This window comes from Pseudophryne corroboree, chromosome 4 (genome assembly GCF_028390025.1).
Source record: "Pseudophryne corroboree isolate aPseCor3 chromosome 4, aPseCor3.hap2, whole genome shotgun sequence".
In the NCBI taxonomy this organism is placed as follows: Eukaryota; Metazoa; Chordata; class Amphibia; order Anura; family Myobatrachidae; genus Pseudophryne; species Pseudophryne corroboree.
This window is the reverse complement of record NC_086447.1, coordinates 530,902,614-530,926,578: the sequence shown is the minus strand read 5'-3', so window position 1 is coordinate 530,926,578 and position 23,965 is coordinate 530,902,614.

The window sequence follows — 23,965 nt, the reverse complement described above, 5'->3', positions numbered from 1 at the left end:
GAAATGCTGTCTGCCATAATGTGTAAAAACGGTGACTGTCTGCCACAATGTGTAAAAAAGAGGACTGTCTGTCGTAATGTGTAGAAAAGGGGACTCTGCCATAATGTTTAAAAAGGGTACGTGTCTGCCGTAATGTGTAAAAAGGGGGACTGTCTGCCGTAATGTGTAAAAAAGGGATGTTGACTGCCATAATGTGTAAAAAGGGACGCTGTCTGCCGTAATGTCTAAAAACGGGACGCTGTCTGCCGTAATGTGTAAAAAGGGGACGCTGTCTGCCGTAATGTGTAAAAGGTGGACTCTGTCTGCCGAAATGTGTAAAAAGGGGCGCTTTCTGCAATAATGTGTAAAAAGGGGGACTGTCTGCCGTAATGTGTAAAAAAGGGGACTCTGTCTGCTGGAATGTGTAAAAAGGGTGCGCTGTATGCTGTAATGTATAAAAAAGGGATTCTGTCTGCCATAATGTGTTAAAAGGAAATGCTGTCTGCCGTAATGTGTAAAAACGGTAACTGTCTGCCACAATGTGTAAAAAAGGGGACTGCCTGCCGTAATGTGTAAAAAGGGGACGCTGTTTGCCGTAATGTGTAAAAGGTGGACTCTGTCTGCCGAAATGTGTAAAAAGGGGCGCTTTCTGCAATAATGTGTAAAAAGGGGGACTGTCTGCCGTAATGTGTAAAAAAGGGGACTCTGTCTGCTGGAATGTGTAAAAAGGGTGCGCTGTATGCTGTAATGTATAAAAAAGGGATTCTGTCTGCCATAATGTGTTAAAAGGAAATGCTGTCTGCCGTAATGTGTAAAAACGGTAACTGTCTGCCACAATGTGTAAAAAAGGGGACTGCCTGCCGTAATGTGTAAAAAGGGGACGCTGTTTGCCGTAATGTGTAAAAGGTGGACTCTGTCTGCTGTAATGTGTAAAAAAGGGGACTCTGACTGCCGTAATGTGTAAAAAGGGGACGCTGTTTGCCGAAATGTGTAAAAAAGGGATGTTGACTGCCATAATGTGTAAAAAGGGACGCTGTCTGCTGTAAAGTGTAAAAGGGGGGACTGTCTGTCGTAATGTGTAGAAAAGGGGACTCTGCCATAATGTTTAAAAAGGGGATGCTGTCTGCCGTAATGTGTAAAAAGGAGGACTGTCTGCCGTAGTGAGTAAAAAAGGGGACTCTGTCTGCCGTAATGTGCAAAAAGGGCATGCTGTATGCCGGAATGTGTAAAAAGGGGATGCTGTCTGCCGGAACGTGCAAAAAGGGGGACTGTCTGTCGTAATGTGTAGAAAAGGGGACTCTGCCGTAATGTGTAAAAAGGGGAAGCTATCTGCCGTAATGTGTAAAAAGGGGGACTGCCTGCCATAATGTGTAAAAAACGGGAGTCTGTCTGCCGAAATGTGTAAAAAGGGGACGCTGTCTGCCGTAATGTGTAAAAAAGGGGACGCTGTCTGCCATAATGTGTAAAAAGGGGACGCTGTCTGCCGTAATGTGTAAAAAAAAGGGACGCTGTCTGCCGTAATGTGTTAAAAAGGGACGCTGTCTGCCGTAATGTGTAAAAAGGGGGACTCTCTGTCGTAATGTGTAGAAAAGGGGACGCTGTCTGCCATAATGTGTAAAAAGGGGACGCTGTCTGCCGTAATGTGTAAAAAAGGGGACGCTGTCTGCCGTAATGTGTTAAAATGGGACGCTGTCTGCCGTAATGTGTAAAAAGGGACTATCTGTCGTAATGTGTAAAAAAGGGGACGCTGTCTGCCATAATGTGTAAAAAGGGGACGCTGTCTGCCGTAATGTGTAAAAAAGGGGACGCTGTCTGCCGTAATGTGTTAAAAAGGGACGCTGTCTGCCATAATGTGTAAAAAGGGGACGATGTCTGCCGTAATGTGTAAAAGGTGGACACTGTCTGCCGTAATGTGTAAAAAGGGGGCGCAGTCTGCAGTAATGTGTAAAAAGGGGGACTGTCTGCTGGAATGTGTAAAAAGGGGGCACTGTATGCTGTCGTGTATAAAAAAGGGATGCTGTCTGCCATAATGTGTTAAAAGTAAACGCTGTCTGCCGTAATGTGTAAAAGGTGGACTCTGTCTGCCGTAATGTGTGAAAAGGGGACGCTGTCTGCCGTAATGTGTGAAAAGGGGACGCTGTCTGCCGTAATGTGTAAAAAGGGGATGCTGTCTGCTGTAATGTATAAAAAAAGCGGACGCTGTCTGCCGAAATGTGTAAAAAAGGGGACTCTGTCTGCCGTAATGTCAAAAAATGGGACGCTGTCTGCCGTAATGTGTAAAAAAGGGGACGCTGTCTGCCGTAAAGTGTAAAAAAGGGATGCTGTCTACCGTAATGTGTAAAAAGCGAACGCTGTCTGCCATAATGTGTGAAAAGGGGGACTGCCTGCCAAAATGTGTAAAAATGGAGACTCTGTCTGCCGTAATGTGTAAAAATGGGACGCTGTCTGCCGTAATGTGTAAAAAACGGGACGCTGTCTGCCGTAATGTGTAAAAACGGGATGCCATCTGCCGTAATATGTAAAAGGTGGACTCTATCTGCCGTAATGTGTAAAAGGGGACGCTGTCTGCCGTAATGTGTAAAAAAAGGGACTCTGCCATAATCTGTAAAAAGGGGACGCAGTCTGCTGTAATGTGTAAAAAAGGGGATGGTGTCTGCTGTAATGTGTAAAAACGGGGCGCTGTCTGCCGTAATGTGTAAAAGGGGGACGCTGTCTGATGTAATGTGTAAAAAGGGGACGCTGTCTGCCGTAAGTGTAAAAGGTAGACTCTGTCTGCCGTAATGTGTAAAAAGGGGACTATCTGCCTAAATGTTTATTAAAGGGAATGCTGTCTGCCGTAATGTCTAAAAACGGGACGCTGTCTGCCGTAATGTGTAAAAAGGGGACGCTGTCTGCCGTAATGTGTAAACGGTGGACTGTATCTGCTGTAATGTGTAAAAAGGGGGCGCTGTCTGCAGTAATGTGTAAAAAGGGGGCGCTGTCTGCCATAATGTGTAAAAAAGGGGACTCTGTCTGCTGGAATGTGTAAAAAGGGGGCGATGTATGCTGTAATGTATAAAAAAGGGATGCTGTCTGCCATAATGTGTTAAAAGGATACGCTGTCTGCTGTAATGTGTAAAAACGGTGACTGTCTGCCACAATGTGTAAAAAAGGGGACTCTGCCGTAATGTGTAAAAAGAGGACGCTGTTTGCCGTAATGTGTAAAAGGTGGACTCTGTCTGCCATAATGTGTAAAAAGGGGACGCTGTCTGCCGTAGTGTGTAAAAAGGGGATGCTGTCTGCTGTAATGTATAAAAAAGCGGACGTTGTCTGCCGTAATGTGTAAAAAGGGGATGTTGACTGCCATAATGTGTAAAAAGGGACGCTGTCTGCCATAATGTGTAAAAAAGGGGACTGTCGTAATGTGTAGAAAAGGGGACTCTGCCATAATGTTTAAAAAGGGGATGCTGTCTGTCGTAATGTGTAAAAAGGGGATGCTGTCTGCCGTAATGTGTAAAAAGGGGATGCTGTCTGCCGGAATGTGTAAAAAGGGGGACTGTCTGTCATAATGTGTAGAAAAGAGGACTCTGCCGTAATGTGTAAAAAGGGGAAGCTATCTGCCGTAATGTGTAAAAAGGGGGACTGCCTGCCATAATGTGTAAAAAAATGGGACTCTGTCTGCCGTAATGTGTAAAAAGGGGACGCTGTCTGCCGTAATGTGTAAAAAAGTGGACGCTGTCTGCCATAATGTGTAAAAAGGGGACGCTGTCTGCCGTAATGTGTAAAAAAGGGACGCTGTCTGCCGTAATGTGTAAAAAGGGGGACTGTCTGTTGTAATGTGTAGAGAAGGGGACTCTGTCTGCAATAATGTTTAAAAAGGGGACGCTGTCTGCCGTAATGTCTAAAAACGGGACGCTGTCTGCCGTAATGTGTAAAAAAGCGGACTCTGTCTGCTGGAATGTGTAAAAAGGGGGCGCTGTATGCTGTAATGTATAAAAATGGTATTCTGTCTGCCATAATGTGTTAAAAGGAAATGCTGTCTGCCATAATGTGTAAAAACGGTGACTGTCTGCCACAATGTGTAAAAAAGAGGACTGTCTGTCGTAATGTGTAGAAAAGGGGACTCTGCCATAATGTTTAAAAAGGGTACGTGTCTGCCGTAATGTGTAAAAAGGGGGACTGTCTGCCGTAATGTGTAAAAAAGGGGACGCTGTCTGTCAGAATGTGTAAAAAGGGGATGCTGTCTGCTGGAATGTGTAAAAAGGGGGACACTATGCCATAATGTGTAAAAAAAACGTGACTCTGTCTGCCGTAATGTGTAAAAAGGGGATGCTGTATGCCGTAATGTGAAAAAAAGGGACGCTGTCTGCCATAATGTGTAAAAAGGGGACGCTGTCTGCCGTAATGTGTAAAAAAGGGTACGCTGTCTGCCGTAATGTGTAAAAAAGGGACGCTGTCTGCCGTAATGTGTAAAAAGGTGGACTGTCTGTTGTAATGTGTAGAAAAGGGGACTCTGTCTGCCATAATGTTTAAAAAGGAGACGCTCTCTGCCGTAATGTGTAAAAACGGGACGCTGTCTGCCGTAATGTGTAAAAAGGGGACGCTGTCTGCCGTAATGTGTAAAAGGTGGACTCTGTCTGCCGTAATTTGTAAAAAGGGGCACTTTCTGCAGTAATGTGTAAAAAGGGGGACTGTCTGCCGTAATGTATAAAAAAGGGGACTCTGTCTGCTGGAATGTGTAAAAAGGGGGCGCTGTATGCTGTAATGTATAAAAAAGGGATTCTGTCTGCCATAATGTGTTAAAAGGAAATTGCTGTCTGCTGTAATGTGTAAAAACGGTGACTGTCTGCCACAATGTGTAAAAAAGGGGACTCTGCCGTAATGTGTAAAAAGGGGACGCTGTTTGCCGTAATGTGTAAAAGGTGGACTCTGTCTGCTGTAATGTGTAAAAAAGGGGATGCTGTCTGCCGTAATGTGTAAAAAGGGGACACTGTCTGCCGTAATGTGTAAAAAGGGGATGCTGTCTGCTGTAATGTATAAAAAAGCGGACGCTGTCTGCCGAAATGTGTAAAAAAGGGATGTTGACTGCCATAATGTGTAAAAAGGGACGCTGTCTGCCATAATGTGTAAAAAGGGGACGCTGTCTGCCGTAATGTGTAAAAGGTGGACTCTGTCTGCCGTAATGTGTATAAAGGGGCGCTTTCTGCAGTAATGTGTAAAAAGGTGGACTGTCTGCCGTAATGTGTAAAAAAGGGGACTCTGTCCGCTGGAATGTGTAAAAAGGGGGCACTGTCTGCTGTAATGTATAAAAAAGCGGACGCTGTCTGCCGAAATGTGTAAAAAAGGGATGTTGACTTACTTCTACAGAATATTAAGATTGCCTTATCATACTGGCCAGTTCCAAACGGGTATCACAAAATGGCAAACACACTTTCCCAATTTAAAGGAAGAGGTCATTTTAAAAAGCCTATTATATTCTATAAAAACAATTTCAGCTACATCCTATAAAGACATGTTTTTTAAGATATTCTATAGAGGATACCTATCTCCTCACAGGTGTAATTTAATTGGTATGAGCACCACATCCGTCTGTCACAAATGTGCTTGCCCTGAAGCAACCTTATACCATTGTTTGTGGGAATGTCCCATGATTCAGCGTTTCTGGATGGCGATAAGACAATTTACAATTAATCACCTGTTGAATTTTCTACTATTGACCCCAGATTGGGCGATCTTTGGACTTTTGCCAAGCTCCCCAAAAATTTCAGTCAGTTGCAAAAAATTGTTGCTGTTCGTCTCTGCGGTGGCCAGAAAATGCATACTACAACAATGCATAGGCGTGCGCAGGGGGGGTTCCTGGTGCGCACAGGCACCCCCTAATGTCTGTCACCCCCTCACACACACCTGCTGCTGCTACAGTATCGGCGATCGCAGAGTGTGCTCATTTCTGTCCTCCCGCCCATTGCGCCCACCACCCCCTCTGCTCAGTCTGACTGTCATTCATTTGTATGGGTGCAGCATCACTGACGTAATCCTACTCCCAGTTCCTCTAAACTGTGGGATGTGTTGTGATGATGTCATGCCGCGTGCATGCCCGCTCATGCTCCCACCCATGCTCTCTCTCTCCTCATCATGTGCCAACGCCACAGAATACAGCGTTCCTCTTGGAGAAGGACAAGTTCAAATTCAATAACAATATATATTTCAAGAGATTAGGAAATAATCTATGGTAATAAAATATACAAATTTAACAGATTTTTTATATATATATATATATATATATATATAAAACCTGTGCATCAATTCTCTATATTATTTAGTTTGCATTGAGTGCCAGTAGGTGGTGCTATACACGCCCATTAGGTGGTGTTAGACATGCCCAATAGGCGGTGCTAAACACGCCCTTCTAATCGTGCACCCCCTAATAAAATGTCCTGCGCACGCCTATGCAACAATGGATATCTCCCACGCCCACGTGCCTCACCATGTTTAAAGAAAAATTATTTCAAATGTTCAAACTTGAATGGACTGAAACCACACTTCATAAGGACTCCCAAATTGAGAATTTCTTTTCAGTGTGGGAAAGTTATATAGACACTTTGCCCATTGAAACTAGAAGGCAAATACATAAATGTTTCCGTATGACCATTTGGTATGAAACTAGATTGTTCATACAAGACCCACCAATCACTTTAGACTGAGGCGTGGTGAAAGGCTCGGACGCGCATGGCTTTACCCCCCCTCCCCCCCTTACTCCCCCCTCTTTGTTCTCTCTCCCCCCCTTCCCTCTCTCTCTGTTCTCTCTACCCTCTATTAATCAGAGGTTGAGCTACTATTGTCTACAGTATACAGATAAATTATAACAAAAATAACCAAGAGACTGTGATAATGACAGTTATTTTATTGTTCACTAATATCAATGATATACCTTTACAAGGTAAAATTCACTATGCATACCTATGTTGTTACATCGAGAGACAGAAAATGATAGAAAATGTTTGCAATAGACATATGTGCTCACCTTTGTTGATGTTTCCTGTCAAATTTGCAATAAAAACATTTTTGGAAAGAAAAAAAAAGGGACGCTGTCTGCCGTAATGTGTAAAAAGGGGGACTGTCTGTCATAATGTGTAGAAAAGGGGACTCTGTCTGCCATAATGTTTAAAAAGCGGACACTGTCTGCCGTAATGTGTAAAAAAGGGGATTCTGTCTGCCGTAATGTCTAAAAACGGGATGCTGTCTGCCGTAATGTGTAAAAAGGGGACGCTGTCTGCCGTAATGTGTAAAAGGTGGACTCTGTCTGCCACAATGTGTAACAAGGGGGCGCTGTCTGCAGTAATGTGTAAAAAAAGGGACTGTCTGCCGTAATGTGTAAAAAAGGGGACTCTGCTGGAATGTGTAAAAAGGGGGTGCTGTATGCTGTAATGTATAAAAAAGGATGCTGTCTGCCATAATGTGTTAAAAGGAAATGCTGTCTGCTGTAATGTGTAAAAACGGTGACTGTCTGCCACAATGTGTAAAAAGGGGGACTCTGCCGTAATGTGTAAAAAGAGGACGCTGTTTGCCGTAATGTGTAAAAGGTGGACTCTGTCTGCTGTAATGTGTAAAAAAGGGACTCTGTCTGCCGTAATGTGTAAAAAGGGGAAGTTGACTGCCATAATGTGTAAAAAGGGACGCTGTCAGCCGTAATGTGTAAAAAGGGGGCGCTGTCTGCCGTAATGTGTAAAAAGGGGATGCTGTCTGCTGTAATGTATAAAAAAGCAGACGCTGTCTGCCGTAATGTGTAAAAAGGGGACGCTGTCTGCCGTAATGTGTAAAAAGGGGGACTGTCTGCCGTAATGTGTAAAAAGGGGGACTCTGTCTGCCGTAATGTGTAAAAAGGGGACGCTGTCTGCCGGAATGTGTAAAAAGGGGATGCTGTCTGCCGGAATGTGTAAAAAGGGGGACTGTCTGTCATAATGTGTAGAAAAGGGGACTCTGCCGTTATGTGTAAAAAGGGGAAGCTATCTGCCGTAATGTGTAAAAAGGGGGACTGCCTGCCATAACGTTTAAAAAAACGTGACTCTGTCTGCTGTAATGTGTAAAAAGGGGATGCTGTCTGCCGTAATGTGTAAAAAAGAGGACGCTGTCTGCCATAATGTGTAAAAAGGGGACGCTGTCTGCCGTAATGTGTAAAAAAGGGGACGCTGTCTGCCGTAATGTGTTAAAAAGGGACGCTGTCTGCCGTAATGTGTAAAAAGGGGGACCCTCTGTCATAATGTGTAGAAAAGGGGACTCTGTCTGCCATAATGTTTAAATAGGGGACGCTGTCTGCCGTAATGTGTAAAAAGGGGATGCTGTCTGCCGTAATGTCTAAAAACGGGATGCTGTCTGCCATAATGTGTAAAAAAGGGGACGATGTCTGCCGTAATGTGTAAAAGGTGGACTCTCTCTGCCGTAATGTGTAAAAAGGGGGCGCTGTCTGCAGTAATGTGTAAAAAAGGGGACTGTCTGCCGTATTGTGTAAAAAAGGGGACTCTGCTGGAATGTGTAAAAAGGGGGCGCTGTATGCTGTCATGTATAAAAAAGGGATGCTGTCTGCAATAATGTGTTAAAAGTAAACGCTGTCTGCCGTAATGTGTAAAAAGGGGACGTTGTCTGCTGTAATGTGTAAAAGGTGGACTCTGTCTGCCACAATGTATAACAAGGGGGCGCTGTCTGCAGTAATGTGTAAAAAAAGGGACTGTCTGCCGTAATGTGTAAAAAAGGGGACTCTGCTGGAATGTGTAAAAAGGGGGTGTTGTATGCTGTAATGTATAAAAAAGGGATGCTGTCTGCCATAATTTGTTTAAAGGAAACGCTGTCTGCTGTAATGTGTAAAAACGGTGACTGTCTGCCACAATGTGTAAAAAGAGGACGCTGTCTGCTGTAATGTGTAAAATAGGCACTCTGTCTGCCGTAATGTGTAAAAAGGGGACGCTGTCTGCCGTAATGTGTAAAAAGGGGATGCTGTCTGCTGTAATGTTTAAAAAAGCGGACGCTGTCTGCCGTAATGTGTAAAAAGGGGACGCTGTCTGCCGTAATGTGTAAAAAGGGGATGCTGTCTGCTGTAATGTATAAAAAAGCGGACACTGTCTGCCGTAATGTGTAAAAAGGGGAAGTTGACTGCCATAATGTGTAAAAAGGGACGCTGTCTGCCGTAATGTGTAAAAAGGGGGACTGTCTGCCCGTAATGTGTAAAAAAGGGGACTCTGTCTGCCGTAATGTGTAAAATGGGGACGCTGTCTGCCGTAATGTGTAAAAAGGGGACGCTGTCTGCCGGAATGTGTAAAAAGGGGATGCTGTCTGCCGGAATGTGTAAAAAGGGGGACTGTCTGTCATAATGTGTAGAAAAGGGGACTCTGCCGTTATGTGTAAAAAGGGGAAGCTATCTGCCGTAATGTGTAAAAAGGGGGACTGCCTGCCATAACGTTTAAAAAACGTGACTCTGTCTGCCGTAATGTGTAAAAAGGGGAAGCTGTCTGCCGTAATGTGTAAAAAAGTGGACGCTGTCTGCCGTAATGTGTAAAAAAGGGACGCTGTCTGCCGTAATGTGTAAAAAGGGGGACTGTCTGTTGTAATGTGTAGAAAAGGGGACTCTGTCATAATGTTTAAAAAGGGGACGCTGTCTGCCGTAATGTGTAAAAACGGGACGCTGTCTGCCGTAATGTGTAAAAAGGGGACGCTGTCTGCCGTAATGTGTAAAAGGTGGACGCTGTCTGCCGTAATGTGTAAAAAGAAGCGCTTTCTGCAGTAATGTGTAAAAAGGGGGACTGTCTGCCATAATGTGTAAAAAAGGGGACTCTGTCTGCTGGAATGTGTAAAAAGGGGGCGCTGTATGCTGTAATGTATAAAAAAGGGATTCTGTCTGCCATAATGTGTTAAAATGAAACACTGTCTGCCGTAATGTGTAAAAAAGGTGACTGTCTGCCACAATGTGTAAAAAAGGGGACTCTGCCGTAATGTGTAAAAAGGGGACGCTGTTTGCCGTAATGTGTAAAAAGGGGATGCTGTCTGCTGTAATGTATAAAAAAGCGGACGCTGTCTGCCGAAATGTGTAAAAAAGGGATGTTGACTGCCATAATGTGTAAAAAGGGACGCTGTCTGCCGTAATGTCTAAAAACGGGGCGCTGTCTGCCGTAATGTGTAAAAAGGGGACGCTGTCTGCCGTAATGTGTAAAAAGGGGCGCTTTCTACAGTAATGTGTAAAAAGGGATGCTGTCTGCTGGAATGTGTAAAAAGGGGGCGCTATATGCTGTAATGTATAAGAAAGGGATTCTATCTGCCATAATGTGTTAAAAGGAAAGGCTGTCTGCCGTAATGTGTAAAAACGGTGACTGTCTGCCACAATGTGTAAAAAAGGGGACTGCCTTCCATAATGTGTAAAAAGGGGGTGCTGTCTGCCGTAATGTGTAAAAAGGGGACGCTGTCTGCTGTAATGTGTAAAAATGGGATGCTGTCTGCTGTAATGTATAAAAAAGCGGACGCTGTCTGCCAAAATGTGTAAAAAAGGGATGTTGACTGCCATAATGTGTAAAAAGGGACGCTGTCTGCCGTAATGTGTAGAAGGGGGGACTGTCTGTCGTAATGTGTAGAAAAGGGGACTCTGCCATAATGTTTAAAAAGGGGACGCTGTCTGCCGTAATGTGTAAAAAGGGGGACTGTCTGCCGTAATGTGTAAAAAGGGGACGCTGTCTGCAGGAATGTGTAAAAAGGGGATGCTGTCAGCCGGAATGTGTAAAAAGGGGGACTGTCTGTCATAATGTGTAGAAAAGGGGACTATGCCGTTATGTGTAAAAAGGGGAAGCTATCTGCCGTAATGTGTAAAAAGGGGGACTGCCTCCCATAACGTTTAAAAAACGTGACTCTGTCTGCCGTAATGTGTAAAAAGGGGAAGCTGTCTGCCGTAATGTGTAAAAAAGGGACGCTGTCTGCCATAATGTGTAAAAAGTGGACGCTGTCTGCCGTAATGTGTAAAAAAGTGGACGCTGTCTGCCGTAATGTGTAAAAAAGGGACGCTGTCTGCCGTAATGTGTAAAAAGGGGGACTGTCTGTTGTAATGTGTAGAAAAGGGGACTCTGTCATAATGTTTAAAAAGGGGACGCTGTCTGCCGTAATGTGTAAAAACGGGACGCTGTCTGCCGTAATGTGTAAAAAGGGGACGCTGTCTGCCGCGATGTGTAAAAAGGGGATGCTGTCTGCTGTAATGTATAAAAAAGTGGACGCTGTCTGCCGAAATGTGTAAAAAAGGGATGTTGACTGCCATAATGTGTAAAAAGGGACGCTGCCTGCCGTAATGTGTAAAAAGGGGACGCTGTCTGCCGTAATGTGTAAAAGGTGGACTCTGTCTACCGAAATGTGTAAAAAGGGGCGCTTTCTGCAGTAATGTGTAAAAAGGGGGACTGTCTGCCGTAACGTGTAAAAAAGGGGACTCTGTCTGCTGGAATGTGTAAAAAGGGGGCGCTGTATGCTGTAATGTATAAAAAAGGGATTCTGTCTGCCATAATGTGGTAAAAGGAAACGCTGTCTGCCGTAATGTGTAAAAATGGTGACTGTCTGCCACAATGTGTAAAAAAGGTGACTGCCTGCCGTAATGTGTAAAAAGGGGACGCTGTTTGCCGTAATGTGTAAAAGGTGGACTCTGTCTGCCGTAATGTGTAAAAAGGGGACGCTGCCTGCCGAAATGTGTAAAAAAGGGATGTTGACTGCCATAATGTGTAAAAAGGGACGCTGTCTGCTGTAATGTGTAAAAAGGGGGACTGTCTGTCGTAATGTGTAGAAAAGGGGACTCTGCCATAATGTTTAAAAAGGGGATGCTGTCTGCCGTAATGTGTAAAAAGGGGGACTGTCTGCCGTAATGTGTAAAAAAGGGGACTCTGTCTGCCGTAATGTGTAAAAAGGGCATGCTGTATGCCGGAATGTGTAAAAAGGGGATGCTGTCTGCCAGAATGTGTAAAAAGGGGGACTGTCTGTCGTAATGTGTAGAAAAGGGGACTCTGCCATAATGTGTAAAAAGGGGAAGCTATCTGCCGTAATGTGTAAAAAGGGGGACTGCCTGCCATAATGTGTAAAAAACGGGAGCCTGTCTGCCGTAATGTGTAAAAAGGGGACGCTGTCTGCCGTAATGTGTAAAAAAGGGGACGCTGTCTGCCATAATGTGTAAAAAGGGGACGCTGTCTGCCGTAATGTGTAAAAAAGGGGACGCTGTCTGCCATAATGTGTAAAAAGGGGACGCTGTCTGCCGTAATGTGTAAAAAAGGGGACGCTGTCTGCCGTAATGTGTTAAAAACGGACGCTGTCTGCCGTAATGTGTAAAAAGGGGGACCCTCTGTCGTAATGTGTAAAAAGGGGATGCTGTCTGCCGTAATGTCTAAAAACGGGATACTGTCTGCCGTAATGTGTAAAAGGTGGACACTGTCTGCTGTAATGTGTAAAAAGGGGGCGCAGTCTGCAGTTATGTGTAAAAAGGGGGACTGTCTGCCGTAATGTGTAAAAAAGGGGACTCTGTCTGCTGGAATGTGTAATAAGGGGGCGCTGTATGCTGTCATGTATAAAAAAGGGATGCTGTCTGCCATAATGTGTTAAAAGTAAACGCTGTCTACCGTAATGTGTAAAAGGTGGACTCTGTCTGCCGTAATGTGTAAAAAGGGGACGCTGTCTGCCGTAATGTGTAAAAAGGGGATGCTGCCTGCTGTAATGTATAAAAAAGCGGACGCTGTCTGCCGAAATGTGTAAAAAAGGAATGTTGACTGCCATAATGTGTAAAAAGGGACGCTGTCTGCTGTAATGTGTAAAAAGGGGATGCTGTCAGCCGTAATGTGTAAAAAAGAGGACGCTGTCTGCCATAATGTGTAAAAAGGGGACGCTGTCTGCCGTAATGTGTAAAAAAGGGGACGCTGTCTGCCGTAATGTGTTAAAAAGGGACGCTGTGTGCCGTAATGTGTAAAAAGGGGGACCCTCTGTCGTAATGTGTAGAAAAGGGGACTCTGTCTGCCATAATGTTTAAATAGGGGACGCTGTCTGCCGTAATGTGTAAAAAGGGGATGCTGTCTGCCGTAATGTCTAAAAACGGGATGCTGTCTGCCATAATGTGTAAAAAAGGGGACGATGTCTGCCGTAATGTGTAAAAGGTGGACTCTGTCTGCCGTAATGTGTAAAAAGGGGGCGCTGTCTGCAGTAATGTGTAAAAAAGGGGACTGTCTGCCGTATTGTGTAAAAAAGGGGACTCTGCTGGAATGTGTAAAAAGGGGGCGCTGTATGCTGTCATGTATAAAAAAGGGATGCTGTCTGCAATAATGTGTTAAAAGTAAACGCTGTCTGCCGTAATGTGTAAAAAGGGGACGTTGTCTGCTGTAATGTGTAAAAGGTGGACTCTGTCTGCCACAATGTATAACAAGGGGGCGCTGTCTGCAGTAATGTGTAAAAAAGGGACTGTCTGCCGTAATGTGTAAAAAAGGGGACTCTGCTGGAATGTGTAAAAAGGGGGTGCTGTATGCTGTAATGTATAAAAAAGGGATGCTGTCTGCCATAATTTGTTTAAAGGAAACGCTGTCTGCTGTAATGTGTAAAAACGGTGACTGTCTGCCACAATGTGTAAAAAGAGGACGCTGTCTGCTGTAATGTGTAAAATAGGCACTCTGTCTGCCGTAATGTGTAAAAAGGAAACGCTGTCTGCCGTAACGTGTAAAAAGGGGATGCGGTCTGCTGTAATGTTTAAAAAAGCGGACGCTGTCTGCCGTAATGTGTAAAAAGGGGACGCTGTCTGCCGTAATGTGTAAAAAGGGGATGCTGTCTGCTGTAATGTATAAAAAAGCGGACACTGTCTGCCGTAATGTGTAAAAAGGGGAAGTTGACTGCCATAATGTGTAAAAAGGGACGCTGTCTGCCGTAATGTGTAAAAAGGGGGACTGTCTGCCGTAATGTGTAAAATGGGGACGCTGTCTGCCGGAATGTGTAAAAAGGGGATGCTGTCTGCCGGAATGTGTAAAAAGGGGGACTGTCTGTCATAATGTGTAGAAAAGGGGACTCTGCCGTTATGTGTAAAAAGGGGAAGCTATCTGCCGTAATGTGTAAAAAGGGGGACTGCCTGCCATAACGTTTAAAAAACGTGACTCTGTCTGCCGTAATGTGTAAAAAGGGGAAGCTGTCTGCCGTAATGTGTAAAAAAGTGGATGCTGTCTGCCGTAATGTGTAAAAAAGGGACGCTGTCTGCCGTAATGTGTAAAAAGGGGGACTGTCTGTTGTAATGTGTAGAAAAGGGGACTCTGTCATAATGTTTAAAAAGGGGACGCTGTCTGCCGTAATGTGTAAAAACGGGACGCTGTCTGCCGTAATGTGTAAAAAGGGGACGCTGTCTGCCGTAATGTGTAAAAGGTGGACGCTGTCTGCCGTAATGTGTAAAAAGAAGCGCTTTCTGCAGTAATGTGTAAAAAGGGGGACTGTCTGCCATAATGTGTAAAAAAGGGGACTCTGTCTGCTGGAATGTGTAAAAAGGGGGCGCTGTATGCTGTAATGTATAAAAAAGGGATTCTGTCTGCCATAATGTGTTAAAATGAAACACTGTCTGCCGTAATGTGTAAAAAAGGTGACTGTCTGCCACAATGTGTAAAAAAGGGGACTCTGCCGTAATGTGTAAAAAGGGGACGCTGTTTGCCGTAATGTGTAAAAAGGGGATGCTGTCTGCTGTAATGTATAAAAAAGCGGACGCTGTCTGCCGAAATGTGTAAAAAAGGGATGTTGACTGCCATAATGTGTAAAAAGGGACGCTGTCTGCCGTAATGTCTAAAAACGGGGCGCTGTCTGCCGTAATGTGTAAAAAGGGGACGCTGTCTGTCGTAATGTGTAAAAAGGGGCGCTTTCTACAGTAATGTGTAAAAAGGGATGCTGTCTGCTGGAATGTGTAAAAAGGGGGCGCTATATGCTGTAATGTATAAGAAAGGGATTCTATCTGCCATAATGTGTTAAAAGGAAAGGCTGTCTGCCGTAATGTGTAAAAACGGTGACTGTCTGCCACAATGTGTAAAAAAGGGGACTGCCTTCCATAATGTGTAAAAAGGGGGCGCTGTCTGCCGTAATGTGTAAAAAGGCGACGCTGTCTGCTGTAATGTGTAAAAATGGGATGCTGTCTGCTGTAATGTATAAAAAAGCGGACGCTGTCTGCCAAAATGTGTAAAAAAGGGATGTTGACTGCCATAATGTGTAAAAAGGGACGCTGTCTGCCGTAATGTGTAGAAGGGGGGACTGTCTGTCGTAATGTGTAGAAAAGGGGACTCTGCCATAATGTTTAAAAAGGGGATGCTGTCTGCCATAATGTGTAAAAAGGGGGACTGTCTGCCGTAATGTGTAAAAAGGGGACGCTGTCTGCAGGAATGTGTAAAAAGGGGATGCTGTCAGCCGGAATGTGTAAAAAGGGGGACTGTCTGTCATAATGTGTAGAAAAGGGGACTATGCCGTTATGTGTAAAAAGGGGAAGCTATCTGCCGTAATGTGTAAAAAGGGGGACTGCCTCCCATAACGTTTAAAAAACGTGACTGTCTGCCGTAATGTGTAAAAAGGGGAAGCTGTCTGCCGTAATGTGTAAAAAAGGGACGCTGTCTGCCATAATGTGTAAAAAGTGGACGCTGTCTGCCGTAATGTGTAAAAAAGTGGACGCTGTCTGCCGTAATGTGTAAAAAAGGGACGCTGTCTGCCGTAATGTGTAAAAAGGGGGACTGTCTGTTGTAATGTGTAGAAAAGGGGACTCTGTCATAATGTTTAAAAAGGGGACGCTGTCTGCCGTAATGTGTAAAAACGGGACGCTGTCTGCCGTAATGTGTAAAAAGGGGACGCTGTCTGCCGCGATGTGTAAAAAGGGGATGCTGTCTGCTGTAATGTATAAAAAAGTGGACGCTGTCTGCCGAAATGTGTAAAAAAGGGATGTTGACTGCCGTAATGTGTAAAAAGGGGACGCTGTCTGCCGTAATGTGTAAAAGGTGGACTCTGTCTGCCGAAATGTGTAAAAAGGGGCGCTTTTTTGCAGTAATGTGTAAAAAGGGGGACTGTCTGCCGTAACGTGTAAAAAAGGGGACTCTGTCTGCTGGAATGTGTAAAAAGGGGGCGCTGTATGCTGTAATGTATAAAAAAGGGATTCTGTCTGCCATAATGTGTTAAAAGGAAACGCTGTCTGCCGTAATGTGTAAAAATGGTGACTATCTGCCACAATGTGTAAAAAAGGTGACTGCCAGCCGTAATGTGTAAAAAGGGGACGCTGTTTGCCGTAATGTGTAAAAGGTGGACTCTGTCTGCTGTAATGTGTAAAAAAGGGGACTCTGACTGCCGTAATGTGTAAAAAGGGGACGCTGCCTGCCGAAATGTGTAAAAAAGGGATGTTGACTGCCATAATGTGTAAAAAGGGACGCTGTCTGCTGTAATGTGTAAAAAGGGGGACTGTCTGTCGTAATGTGTAGAAAAGGGGACTCTGCCATAATGTTTAAAAAGGGGATGCTGTCTGCCGTAATGTGTAAAAAGGGGGACTGTCTGCCGTAATGTGTAAAAAAGGGGACTCTGTCTGCCGTAATCTGTAAAAAGGGCATGCTGTATGCCGGAATATGTAAAAAGGGGATGCTGTCTGCCAGAATGTGTAAAAAGGGGGACTGTCTGTCGTAATGTGTAGAAAAGGGGACTCTGCCGTAATGTGTAAAAAGGGGAAGCTATCTGCCGTAATGTGTAAAAAGGGGGACTGCCACCATAATGTGTAAAAAACGGGAGCCTGTCTGCCGTAATGTGTAAAAAGGGGACGCTGTCTGCCGTAATGTGTAAAAAAGGGGACGCTGTCTGCCATAATGTGTAAAAAGGGGACGCTGTCTGACGTAATGTGTAAAAAAGGGGACGCTGTCTGCCATAATGTGTAAAAAGGGGACGCTGTCTGCCGTAATGTGTAAAAAAGGGGACGCTGTCTGCCGTAATGTGTTAAAAACGGACGCTGTCTGCCGTAATGTGTAAAAAGGGGGACCCTCTGTCGTAATGTGTAGAAAAGGGGACTCTGTCTGCCGTAATGTGTAAAAAGGGGATGCTGTCTGCCGTAATGTCTAAAAACGGGATACTGTCTGCCGTAATGTGTAAAAGGTGGACACTGTCTGCTGTAATGTGTAAAAAGGGGGCGCAGTCTGCAGTTATGTGTAAAAAGGGGGACTGTGCCGTAATGTGTAAAAAAGGGGACTCTGTCTGCTGGAATGTGTAATAAGGGGGCGCTGTATGCTGTCATGTATAAAAAAGGGATGCTGTCTGCCATAATGTGTTAAAAGTAAACGCTGTCTACCGTAATGTGTAAAAGGTGGACTCTGTCTGCCGTAATGTGTAAAAAGGGGACGCTGTCTGCCGTAATGTGTAAAAAGGGGATGCTGCCTGCTGTAATGTATAAAAAAGCGGACGCTGTCTGCCGAAATGTGTAAAAAAGGAATGTTGACTGCCATAATGTGTAAAAAGGGACGCTGTCTGCCGTAATGTCTAAAAACGGGGCGCTGTCTGCCGTAATGTGTAAAAAGGGGACGCTGTCTGCCGTAATGTGTAAAAAGGGGCGCTTTCTGCAGTAATGTGTAAAAAGGGGGACTGTCTACTGGAATGTGTAAAAAGGGGGCGCTATATGCTGTAATGTATAAGAAAGGGATTCTGTTTGCCATAATGTGTTAAAAGGAAATGCTGTCTGCCGTAATGTGTAAAAACGGTGACTGTCTGCCACAATGTGTAAAAAAGGGGACTGCCTGCCATAATGTGTAAAAAGGGGGCGCTGTCTGCTGTAATGTGTAAAAAAGGGGACTCTGTCTGCCGTAATGTGTAAAAAGGGGACGCTGTCTGCTGTAATGTATAAAAAAGCGGACGCTGTCTGCCAAAATGTGTAAAAAAAGGGATGTTGACTGCCATAATGTGTAAAAAGGGACGCTGTCTGCCGTAATGTGTAAAAGGGGGGACTGTCTGTCGTAATGTGTAGAAAAGGGGACTCTGCCATAATGTTTAAAAAGGGGATGCTGTCTGCCGTAATCTGTAAAAAGGGGGACTGTCTGCCGTAATGTGTAAAAAAGGGGGACTCTGTCTGCCGTAATGTGTAAAAAGGGCATGCTGTCTGCCGGAATGTGTAAAAAGGGGATGCTGTCTGCCGGAATGTGTAAAAAGGGGGACTGTCTGTCGTAATGTGTAGAAAAGGGGACGCTGCCGTAATGTGTAAAAAGGGGAAGCTATCTGCCGTAATGTGTAAATAGGGGGACTGCCTGCCATAATGTGTAAAAAACGGGAGTCTGTCTGCCGTAATGTGTAAAAAGGGGACGCTGTCTGCCGTAATGTGTAAAAAAGGGGACGCTGTCTGCCATAATGTGTAAAAAAAGGACGCTGTCTACCGTAATGTGTAAAAAAGGGGACGCTGTCTGCCATAATGTGTAAAAAAGGGGACGCTGTCTGCCGTAATGTCTAAAAACGGGATGCTGTCTGCATTAATGTGTAAAAATGGGACGATGTCTGCCGTAATGTGTAAAAGGTGGACACTGTCTGCCATATTGTGTAAAAAGGGGGCGCAGTCTGCAGTAATGTGTAAAAAGGGGGACTGTCTGCCGTAATGTGTAAAAAGGGGATGCTGTCTGCCGTAATGTGTAAAAAGGGGATGCTGTCTGCTGTAATGTATAAAAAAGCGGACGCTGTCTGCCGAAATGTGTAAAAAAGGGATGTTGACTGCCATAATGTGTAAAAAGGGACACTGTCTGCCGTAATGTCTAAAAACGGGACGCTGTCTGCTGTAATGTCTAAAAACGGGACGCTGTCTGCCGTAATGTCTAAAAACGGGACGATGTCTGCCGTAATGTGTAAAAATGGGACGCTGTCTGCCGTAATGTGTAAACGGTGGACTCTGTCTGCCGTAATGTGTAAAAAGGGGCGCTTTCTGCAGTAATGTGTAAAAAGGGGTACTGTCTGCCGTAATGTGTAAAAAAGGGGACTCTGTCTGCTGGAATGTGTAAAAAGGGGGCGCTGTATGCTGCAATGTATAAAAAAGGGATTCTGTCTGCCATAATGTGTTAAAAGGAAACGCTGTCTGCCGTAATGTGTAAAAACTGTGACTGTCTGCCACAATGTGTAAAAAAGGGGACTGCCTGCCGTAATGTGTAAAAAGGGGACGCTGTTTGCCGTAATGTGTAAAAGGTGGACTCTGTCTGCCGTAATGTGTAAAAAGGGGACGCTGTCTGCTGTAATGTATTAAAAAGCGGACGCAGTCTGCCGTAATGTGTAAAAAGCGGGACAGTCTGTTGTAATGTGTAGAAAAGGGTACTCTGTCTGCCATAATGTTTAAAAAGGGGACACTGTCTGCCGTAATGTGTAAAAAAGGGGATGCTGTCTGCCGTAATGTCTAAAAACGGGACGCTGTCTGCCGTAATGTGTAAAAAGGGGATGCTGTCTGCTGTAATGTGTAAAAAGGGGGCACTGTCTGCAGTAACGTGTAAAATGGGAGACTGTCTGCCGTAATACGTAAAAAAGGGGACTCTGCTGGAATGTGTAAAAAGGGGGTGCTGTATACTGTAATGTATAAAAAAAGGATGCTGTCTGCCATAATGTGTTATAAGGAAACGCTGTCTGCCATAATGCGAAAAAGGTGGACTCTGTTTGCCGTACTGTGTAAAAAGGCGACGCTGTCTGCCGTAATGTGTAAAAAGGGGATGCTGTCTGCTGTAATGTATAAAAAAGTGGACGCTGTCTGCCGTAATGTGTAAAAAGGGGATGTTGACTGCCATAATGTGTAAAAAGGGACGCTGTCAGCCGTAATGTGTAAAAAGAGGGACTATCTGTCGTAATGTGTAAAAAAGTGGACTCTGCTGGAATGTATAAAAAGGGGGCGCTGTATGCTGTAATGTATAAAAAAGGGATGCTGTCTGCCATAATGTGTTAAAAGGAAACGCTGTCTGCCGTAATGTGTAAAAACGGTGACTGTCTGCCACAATGTGTAAAAAAGGTGAATCTGCCGTAATGTGTAAAAGGTGTACTCTGTCTGCTGTAATGTGTAAAAAAGGGTCTCTGTCTGCCGTAATGTGTAGAAAGGGGACGCTGTCTGCCATAATGTGTAAAAAGGGGATGCTGTCTACTATAATGTATAAAAAAGCGGACGCTGTCTGCCGTAATGTGTAAAAAGGGGATGTTGACTGCCATAATGTGTAAAAAGGGTATGCTGTCTGCCGGAATGTGTAAAAAGGGTATGCTGTCTGCCGGAATGTGTAAAAAGGGGATGCTGTCTGCCGGAATGTGTAAAAAGGGGGACTGTCTGTCGTAATGTGTACAAAAGGGGACTTTGCTGTAATGTATAAAAAGGGGAAGCTATCTGCCGTAATGTGTAAAAAGGGGGACTGCCTGCCATAATGTGTAAAAAATGGGAGTCTGTCTGCCGTAATGTGTAAAAAGGGGATGTGGTCTGCCGTATTGTGTAAAAAAAGGGGACGCTGTCTGCCGTAATGTGTAAAAAAGGGGACGCTGTCTGCCGTAATGTGTAAAAAAGGGACGCTGTCTGCCGTAATGTGTAAAAAGGGGGACTGTCTGTCGTAATGTGTAGAAAAGGGGACTCTGTCTGCCATAATGTTTAAAAAGGGGACGCTGTCTGCCATAATGTGTAAAAAGGGGACGCTGTCTGCCGTAATGTGTAAAAAAGGGGACGCTGTCTGCCATAATGTGTAAAAAGGGGACGCTGTCTGCCGTAATGTGTAAAAAAGTGGACGCTGTCTGCCGTAATGTGTTAAAAACGGACGCTGTCTGCCGTAATGTGTAAAAAGGGGGACCCTCTGTCGTAATGTGTTGAAAAGGGGACTCTGTCTGCCGTAATGTGTAAAAAGGGGATGCTGTCTGCCGTAATGTCTAAAAACGGGATACTGTCTGCCGTAATGTGTAAAAGGTGGACACTGTCTGCTGTAATGTGTAAAAAGGGGGCGCAGTCTGCAGTTATGTGTAAAAAGGGGGACTGTCTGCCGTAATGTGTAAAAACTGTGACTGTCTGCCACAATGTGTAAAAAAGGGGACTGCCTGCCGTAATGTGTAAAAAGGGGACGCTGTTTGCCGTAATGTGTAAAAGGTGGACTCTGTCTGCTGTAATGTGTAAAAAACGGAACTCTGTCTGCCGTAATGTGTAAAAAGGGGACGCTGTCTGCTGTAATGTATTAAAAAGCGGACGCAGTCTGCCGTAATGTGTAAAAAGCGGGACAGTCTGTTGTAATGTGTAGAAAAGGGTACTCTGTCTGCCATAATGTTTAAAAAGGGGACACTGTCTGCCGTAATGTGTAAAAAAGGGGATGCTGTCTGCCGTAATGTCTAAAAACGGGACGCTGTCTGCCGTAATGTGTAAAAAGGGGATGCTGTCTGCTGTAATGTGTAAAAAGGGGGCACTGTCTGCAGTAACGTGTAAAAAGGGAGACTGTCTGCCGTAATACGTAAAAAAGGGGACTCTGCTGGAATGTGTAAAAAGGGGGTGCTGTATACTGTAATGTATAAAAAAAGGATGCTGTCTGCCATAATGTGTTATAAGGAAACGCTGTCTGCCGTAATGCGAAAAAGGTGGACTCTGTCTGCCGTACTGTGTAAAAAGGCGACGCTGTCTGCCGTAATGTGTAAAAAGGGGATGCTGTCTGCTGTAATGTATAAAAAAGTGGACGCTGTCTGCCGTAATGTGTAAAAAGGGGATGTTGACTGCCATAATGTGTAAAAAGGGACGCTGTCAGCCGTAATGTGTAAAAAGAGGGACTATCTGTCGTAATGTGTAAAAAAGTGGACTCTGCTGGAATGTATAAAAAGGGGGCGCTGTATGCTGTAATGTATAAAAAAGGGATGCTGTCTGCCATAATGTGTTAAAAGGAAACGCTGTCTGCCGTAATGTGTAAAAACGGTGACTGTCTGCCACAATGTGTAAAAAAGGTGACTCTGCCGTAATGTGTAAAAAGGGGACGCTGTTTGCCGTAATGTGTAAAAGGTGTACTCTGTCTGCTGTAATGTGTAAAAAAGGGTCTCTGTCTGCCGTAATGTGTAGAAAGGGGACGCTGTCTGCCATAATGTGTAAAAAGGGGATGCTGTCTACTATAATGTATAAAAAGCGGACGCTGTCTGCCGTAATGTGTAAAAAGGGGATGTTGACTGCCATAATGTGTAAAAAGGGTATGCTGTCTGCCGGAATGTGTAAAAAGGGTATGCTGTCTGCCGGAATGTGTAAAAAGGGTATGCTGTCTGCCGGAATGTGTAAAAAGGGGATGCTGTCTGCCGGAATGTGTAAAAAGGGGGACTGTCTGTCGTAATGTGTACAAAAGGGGACTTTGCTGTAATGTATAAAAAGGGGAAGCTATCTGCCGTAATGTGTAAAAAGGGGGACTGCCTGCCATAATGTGTAAAAAATGGGAGTCTGTCTGCCGTAATGTGTAAAAAGGGGATGTGGTCTGCCGTATTGTGTAAAAAAAGGGGACGCTGTCTTCCATAATGTGTAAAAAGGGGACGCTGTCTGCCGTAATGTGTAAAAAAGGGGACGCTGTCTGCCGTAATGTGTAAAAAAGGGACGCTGTCTGCCGTAATGTGTAAAAAGGGGGACTGTCTGTCGTAATGTGTAGAAAAGGGGACTCTGTCTGCCATAATGTTTAAAAAGGGGACGCTGTCTGCCATAATGTGTAAAAAGGGGACGCTGTCTGCCGTAATGTGTAAAAAAGGGGATGCTGTCTGCCATAATGTGTAAAAAGGGGACGCTGTCTGCCGTAATGTGTAAAAAAGGGGACGCTGTCTGCCGTAATGTGTTAAAAACGGACGCTGTCTGCCGTAATGTGTAAAAAGGGGGACCCTCTGTCGTAATGTGTAGAAAAGGGGACTCTGTCTGCCGTAATGTGTAAAAAGGGGATGCTGTCTGCCGTAATGTCTAAAAACAGGATACTGTCTGCCGTAATGTGTAAAAGGTGGACACTGTCTGCTGTAATGTGTAAAAAGGGGGCGCAGTCTGCAGTTATGTGTAAAAAGGGGGACTGTCTGCCGTAATGTGTAAAAAAGGGGACTCTGTCTGCTGGAATGTGTAATAAGGGGGCGCTGTATGCTGTCATGTATAAAAAAGGGATGCTGTCTGCCATAATGTGTAAAAGGTGGACTCTGTCTGCCGTAATGTGTAAAAAGGGGACGCTGTCTGCCGTAATGTGTAAAAAGGGGATGCTGCCTGCTGTAATGTATAAAAAAGCGGACGCTGTCTGCCGAAATGTGTAAAAAAGGAATGTTGACTGCCATAATGTGTAAAAAGGGACGCTGTCTGCCGTAATGTCTAAAAACGGGGCGCTGTCTGCCGTAATGTGTAAAAAGGGGACGCTGTCTGCCGTAATGTGTAAAAAGGGGCGCTTTCTGCAGTAATGTGTAAAAAGGGGGACTGTCTACTGGAATGTGTAAAAAGGGGGCGCTATATGCTGTAATGTATAAGAAAGGGATTCTGTTTGCCATAATGTGTTAAAAGGAAATGCTGTCTGCCGTAATGTGTAAAAACGGTGACTGTCTGCCACAATGTGTAAAAAAGGGGACTGCCTGCCATAATGTGTAAAAAGGGGGCGCTGTCTGCTGTAATGTGTAAAAAAGGGGACTCTGTCTGCCGTAATGTGTAAAAAGGGGACGCTGTCTGCTGTAATCTTTAAAAATGGGATGCTGTCTGCTGTAATGTATAAAAAAGCGGACGCTGTCTGCCAAAATGTGTAAAAAAAGGGATGTTGACTGCCATAATGTGTAAAAAGGGACGCTGTCTGCCGTAATGTGTAAAAGGGGGGACTGTCTGTCGTAATGTGTAGAAAAGGGGACTCTGCCATAATGTTTAAAAAGGGGATGCTGTCTGCCGTAATCTGTAAAAAGGGGGACTGTCTGCCGTAATGTGTAAAAAGGGCATGCTGTCTGCCGGAATGTGTAAAAAGGGGATGCTGTCTGCCGGAATGTGTAAAAAGGGGGACTGTCTGTCGTAATGTGTAGAAAAGGGGACGCTGCCGTAATGTGTAAA